Raw genomic sequence first — 7,797 nt, 5'->3', positions numbered from 1 at the left:
GGGTATCGGAGCATTAACAATTAATCTATTTAGTTTTTGATTACAAAATCAAAAACTTGGTTTCATAATGATTTGTATATTGTTTTATATTTTGCCAAGCAAATGAAATGAAAAAAAAAAAGAACTCTGTGTAGCCTAGCAGATGCGTAATATTATTTCATAAATATTGTGTGGAGTAATGACTGTAAATAATATGTTATTTTGTGGTGATACTGGGTTTTTTTTTGTACTGATGCATACTATCTTAACGAAGATGAAATACATAAACCCCTGAAGCTTTGTTTAAGTTAAATTACAAGCAGTCAAACTGTTGCTATATCCATGATAATTGCTTAACTTTGAACTCGTGTCACTATATTCCCATATCAAACTCTTTCCACTTGGTTCCACATTATGCAACAAACATGGTCAATCAAACCTGAGATAATTACTTTGTACATTTGAGCAGAGATGAGCTATGCATCGTTTTGTATTTTTCATGTCAAAACTGTAGGCTAATGTCGAGTGGCACGGAAATATCAGCGAGACTCATCAACAGCAGTATGCACTGTATCCGTGAAGTACGAATTCTCATGAACTCAATAACAAATTTAGGCTCAGATGAAAGAGAAGTTTGTATTCTACATCTTGGAATTCTAAAAACAACGGGGTTTTTTCTGGGACTTCTTGGCTGAATCAAATGAGCTCATGGAAAGAAAAATACTATTAATGCAATGGCTAAAATATAGCTTGTAGTCTAGAGTATCTGTATACACTTGTATAGTCACTGATGAAATTTAGCTCAAGTGATTTGTTTTGCGTCTTTTATATTGACGTCATTATTTCTTGAGTTGTGACGAAATTGAGTCGTTGTTTACTATATCTATGAATTCATCTATGCATGTCAAATTCATATCTCTGAATTTGAAGTGGAGTTGCGAGTTGTATTGTATACGCCAATTGTATGACGTGAAACTACTTCGTGTATCGATACGTATCTCTGTGGAATAAAATACATTAATTTTTATCTGCTCAACTTAATCGAGCTATATGCGCTTGACAAATCTGCTGTACAGGTTGTTATTATGTTATCATTTTCAGATGCTTTCGCCCTTCACAAATACACCATGAAAGTGGTTCACGATTGTAGATATCAACTGACACTAACACGTACATTTTGTTTACGTTGATGTACAGGTAAATGGTATACATTTAAAGGATACTAGTAAACACATTAAATTAAAATTTAAAACATATTGAAATTCTTCACCAAATTTTGAATCTAGCGATTGAAAATTGACACAAAGAATGTCTTTTATGACGGGTGATATAGGAGCTTTAAACCCTCGAGTAATCTGATGGAACATTTAGATTAATATTCAAGCGCATTAACTGGAAAACAATATTTTCATATCGATTGTAATGTTAAGTTATTTGAAAAATAAATGAAATACCACACAGTATGTATTTACATCCTATTTCTTTATTCTTATGAATGCTCAATAGGCTTCACAAAACTTCGTTGGAACGAGTTAACCAGGCGTGTCTCGAAGGGGTTAGTCATGAAATAAGATTCGATATTCCGAAAGTTCTGATATGAAATAAGTTGAAGTAATTTCGAATTTCGTGATTTCGAAGGGTTCGTATTAAATCCGAAAACGAATTAATGTTAGTAATGCCGGCGGTTCGTTATACGCACGTTCTTTTAATTTTTTAGATTAACGAACCTTTGGAAGAACGAGCCTTTGGAATAACTCCTGAAATGTTCTGAATAACGAACCCTATTTCACTTTCAGATTAACGAACGTAAATAGGTATAAGGAAGTTGTGTGTCTCGAAATGACAGACCTTATTTCATTTTCGAATTAAAGAACCTTTGGGGAAAAAAAGAATGTCACCCCTTCAAAGGTAGGCATACCGTTTTGACACGCTCCACCTAGATGCGTTTTCGACTTGAATTGATTAAAATGAGGGAAAAATCGCACATTAAACAGGTTACTAGTACTCGATTTCGCTTTGAAATATGATGACAATAATATTGTGTACTCTTGAATAAATCGATTTACCGAGTATACTTATGCCGCACCAAAGTGCACGCCTGAACTTTTTATTTCTTAAAACTACACTGCAAAAAGTCCGGTGTTAAATATGAAACACCGAGCAGGTGTTGAATTTCCGGTGCTCATTCATGGTGTTAGATTAACACCTCCGGGTGTCATTTCAAAATTTAAAATTATTTTTTGAATAGTTTCTTAGTTACTGCACTTCTTGTTAATTTTGAACTTCAACAAGACGATAAATAATTTTCCGATAAAGTACTCGATTTTTGAAAAAATCTGTAAATACATTTACACCACAATAACACCAGTTGGTGTGGTCCCCTACTGAAGCTGGACGGGTTTTATACCATTGAAATTAACACCACCAATATCAAATCAACACCATGCGGTGTCATTATTGAATTAACTCTAGCGCAGTGTCAAAAATATCACCAGCCACAGTATCAAATTAACACCACGAAGTGCCGGGCGAACACTTTTTAACACCATCACAATACATTTCCTACACCTGTGGGTGTGGTCCTCTATTGAAGTTTGATCGGTGTTAGATTTAACACCCATGGTGTTAAATCTAACAACGATGTTTTTACAGTGTGCAATTGCAGTAAAATTCCTGACGAGTTGTGCAGTTTGAAAAATGCAGAGGTTGCGTGGAATTTAATGAAATCATACTATCTAGAATTAAATGAAATTAAATTAAAACAAGTCCAAGTACATGTACTGTACATGTATCTAGTAATCGTCGTGTCGTGGCCCAGAGCAATCGATGCATTGATGATCTAGAGTAGAATATTAAGTTCAGTCATTTTTAGGCTGGCCTTCCTCTCCCCTTCCGTCTGTTTATTGTCTCTCTCACGCAATGTTTCTAGCTTTATGTCTCTTTATTTACACATTCCAGCACACTAAGAGGTTTTCGAGGCTAAAGCTAACAATATCATTGACATGCATTCTGAATTACCCTGAGTTCATGGGTGCAATAAAACGGATATTCGCGGCAGTAATCTTATAGGTTAATTGACCCATTGCATTATCTTGGGATTTTGGGCAATCTATTGCCTAAAAAGTCCACTTCAGTTAATTCTCACCGCTGTAAGAGTTTGCTCTAATTCTTACCCCACTTATGCACCAATAAGAGCTGGAATTGCGGTATCCGCCATTGGAAAACACCCTGTGAATATAGTAGGTCCTTTGATGAATAAGATTTTATTTAAATAGTTCATGTTTTTTCGGTTGTTTTCCAGATTTTACATTCTACAGTTAAAAAAAAAACGGTCAGGACTTTTAAGTTTAATTTGAGAGGAGCTATAATGGCTTAGTGGATAAGATCACAAACTCTCAGTTTGTAGGACCCTAATTCTATTCAATCTACACTGAACAAAAACAAACAAACAAACAAACAAACACACACACACACACAAAATCTTAGAATAACCTTGCAGAAGAGAATATGAAACATTCAGAGACATCAGCAAATCGTATTATATTCAAAGTAAAGCCTTTTCAGTGGTGAAATGCTTCAAATCCTCTCTCTGGAGTTTTCATCTTGCAAGAGACGGAGAACATAGTTCCCTCAAAAGTGATAGTCGCTACAAATGATAATCGAATAAGTCTTTAGGCCTGTTTATGTCATGGATTTACTATCTTTCAACTTCACTGATTGACACTGGCCGCCAAATTCTGTATGCCGTATATCTAATTTTGAAGTATGCTTTAGGTCTAAAATATATGGGGCTTTGGAAACGTCTTTCAGTTGCAGACTCTACTGTAAGGTATCTAAGTACTGGTTCATGGGTAGATATTAGGTAAGAAGGATTAGTTGTTTGGGATTGAGGTTGGGCTATGAGACGGCGGATAGTGCACATTGCGGAGTCATGAACAAAGGCTGCTCACTATAAGGAACTTTTGCGACAGCTTTGTGCAGATTGATCTGATTGTAGTCTCACATTACGTGATAACTCACACAGAAAAGAAAGAAGACATATTTATGTGCTTCGTGTTTTCAGCATGTGCTATCATTAGGCCTATCCACGAAATGGATACATGGCGAAAGTGGGCGTTCCGCTGGACGTCATTTACTGTACATGTAGATTACCATGTTAGTTTTTCCAAGACCTGCAAGTCGACCGAGCGAACATCTATAGACTGCTGAATTTTCAGGCCACATAATTGAAGACAGTGAGATGAAATGGTAGAATCTTAATGACCTTAAAACAATCTCCACGAGGGGGTGTGTTCTGCCTAAAAGTATGCATGGTTTTATCATCAAATAGACGTAACACGACACTTGTCTTCTGGATTGTTTTGTTTTGTTTTTCTTTAAATACGGTTGAAAGCAAACTCTATCAGACTTGGCTGTTTTTCAATGAGTCCAGATATCAGTTTACAGCATAAAACGCCCCGTCACTGTACAGGCATGCTAGCCTGGAACCATTAAACTGCTTATTACTTGAATATGAGACCATTCTGAAGCAAATAATTTTCACACAACAATAGATATATAATGTACTCTTAAATGAATCCCACAAGAATTGGAACATTCATCTCCCAGCATTCCCACTGATTCCCACTGATCAGTTACCAGCCATCCCCTTGGCGTCATATCCACTAGACAACGGAGCGTTGCCCAACAGCCAGTGTGTAGGCCTATATTTATACTTTTTTTTTATACTTTTTTGTAAATCGTTTTTACTATCGAAACACTGAATAATCGGTGCCTTTTTACGTCGCTTAAGGGCAATTTGTCAATCACTTGCAAAAAAAAAAAAGACACGAAGCAAGAATTCATTAATAATTAGAATCATAGATCATGTTGCATGATTATAAACAAACAGAATACATAGAATATAGTCTTACAGATCTCATTTCACCATATAACATGGAGTTTGAAATACGAGGTACACTGTAATTAAGTATAATCTCCGTTTCGATCCAATCAGTAGGTTTTTAAATTTCTTCACATTCATAAAGAGCAAGCCGTTAAGGCTTTAAAAGCACCAACACAATGCAAATGTATGTCGACTTGTGTCGATTTATAATACCCAGATCTTCACTTAAGTGAACAAAAGAATATCCAAAATGCGTTTCATGATGCTTAATAACTTGCAGGTGTTTTTCTTCAGATTACTTGGATACGCTTACAAAAACAAACAAACAAACAAGCAAGCTCCAAAACTAAGATTCTATCAATAAAATCTTCTGTCAGTCAATGCTTAAGTATTAAAGGGATAGTACAGTATTGGTGGAGATAAGAATTGGGCTTTTAACTTTTTGTGAGATACCAAGAAAACACTAACGTCTTATGAAAATAGTACAGAACATACTATTTTAAGAGGAATTCAAAGTCTATTTGATGAAAATCGGGTCTGGAATTACTGAAACATCCAAAAACAAAGTAAAACAAAGCGATCGTAACAAAATGTGGGTCCCACACTTAATTGAATCGCTCTCTTTTGGATATCTCAGCCATTTCAAAACCAATTTTCATCAAATAAACGTTGGATTCCTTATGGAATTACATGTTCTTTTATATTTCATAAGAAGTTTCTCATTATCTCACCAAAAAAAAAAAAAAAGTTAGAAACCTGAAATTAGGTCTCAACCAAAACTATACGATCCCTTTAATTGTATACGACTAACAAAAGACATTGAAATGCACCTTGTATGTTGTCATGTAATGTCACGTTAATTACAATCTTTAGTATACATAGAAACAATCGGTAAGTTATCATGATTATTCTCAGTATATAGGGGGAAATTCATTGAATTGCCATTTTTAAAAACTTTATTTATACTTTAGCAGTGATTGATAGATGGCATTATGGACCGGACATTGGTTTTGAAGGTTCTTTATGGGAGTATCCCAAGTACTCTGAAGAAAAATTATAGTAGAAAATCATCATAAAATAGATATCGCACGTATTTACACATTCTCTTTCCCACATGTTTTATAGTGATGATCAGAGTGTAAATAAATAAACACAAATCATCATGCCTTTACATTGCATAGGTCCTTTCCAATTCACTATAGGCACTAAATCATCGATTGCTTGTTTGTCGGCATACGCCGAGAAGTAAGGAAAAAGAGAACTTGAAGTGGCATTATGTTTGAGTTTCCATTAATGTACATGAAACCCTTTCCTTCTTTAGCTTCAGGTAAGAACACTCAAATAAACACTCCTCAGTAAATACTCCATTATCCACTTCATTTTCGGAATGAGCATTACTTCTCAACATTTAGCCGCAACCTTCATCTTTCATCGGAATGAAATTTGAGAAATAAGGCAATTTTTCAGATTATTACTGCCTAACCCCTTTAGGTTTTTTATACCATTGATCCAAAAACATGGAATAGAGAAAAGAGCACAGTCCAAAGTCCCGTCACTAGGCCTTGTAGCCAAAGTGGGTGCTTCATGACACACATGACTTTTTACATATCAACATAGATTATGTTTGTATTAAAGCCAGTAGATTCGAAATTGCGTCGACGTGTAAGTGATATCCTGGCTTCAGGCTTTTCGTTAAGAAAATTAAGTTCACGGGAATTATTTACTCCATAGAAAAAGACAAAGAAACTGTTTCATATGTTTCAGAACCTTAATTTGGTGCAATGACATCTCACAAATGACATCTCACAACCGTTTAAAGGGGATGGCTAGTAACTGATCAGTGGGAATCAGTGGGAATGCTGGAGGATGATTGTCCCAATCCTTGTGGGGATTCATATAAGAGTACATTGTATATCTATTGTTGTGTGAAAATTATTTGCTTCAGGTTGGTCTCATATTCAAGTGTCGGGGCGATCGTTAGCGGTCCGACACTGTACAGGCATGCTAACCTGGAAAAATTGAACTGCACATTATATACTTGAATATGAGACCAATCTGAAGCAAATAATTTTCACACAACAATAGATATACAATGTACTCTTAAATGAATCCCACAAGGACTGGAACAATCGTTAGCGGTCCGACACTGTACAGGCATGCTAACCTGGAAAAATTGAACTGCACATTATATACTTGAATATGAGACCAATCTGAAGCAAATAATTTTCACACAACAATAGATATACAATGTACTCTTAAATGAATCCCGCAAGGATGTGAACAATCGTCCCCCAGCATTCCCACTGATTCCCACTGATCAGTTACAACCCATCCCCTTTAAGGTCTTAAGGTGCTAAGAAATAAAAGAAAAAATACAACATAGGCCTACCACTTCCGACCAAGTGACCGTTGATTCAAATCATCGATGTCTCTCAAAAGGACTCCAGCCTTATTTTGTCCTGATACTGACTATATTTCATAATGGAAACTGTCTTAAATGTTTTTCAGCACATATTGGTGGGGGGGGGGGGCGTCTTTGAGTGTCATTTGTATCTCCCCTGCAATCTCCATACTTGAGAAATACTGAACTTATGAGTTTATTCAACTCGATGTCAAGCAGGTAGGTCCTACAACATTTTCTTGTTTGTTACCAAATATATCAGCTCATTTCTCTAGTGTTTTGATTTGCTTTAGGTCATGGTGTAATTATCCCCGAGTGTGTCCTACACATGATTATAGTATGTACTACTTTCACATTGATAACCTATACCCAAGTTGCAAACCAAAATGGTGTGTTTGTGTATTGCAGTAAGAGTGATGAATCAATTATTTTACGTTGGGAGAAGTATTCTGGATTAAAGTTCTCCTTTAAGATGTTTATATATCACAATGCCGGGTACGCCCTAGATAGTTAATTATGTAGCAAAGTATCT

Source organism: Diadema setosum, chromosome 9 (genome assembly GCF_964275005.1).
Source record: "Diadema setosum chromosome 9, eeDiaSeto1, whole genome shotgun sequence".
NCBI lineage: Eukaryota > Metazoa > Echinodermata > Echinoidea > Diadematoida > Diadematidae > Diadema > Diadema setosum.
The sequence above is the reverse complement of the archived record's forward strand: the minus strand, read 5'-3'. Positions refer to the sequence as shown.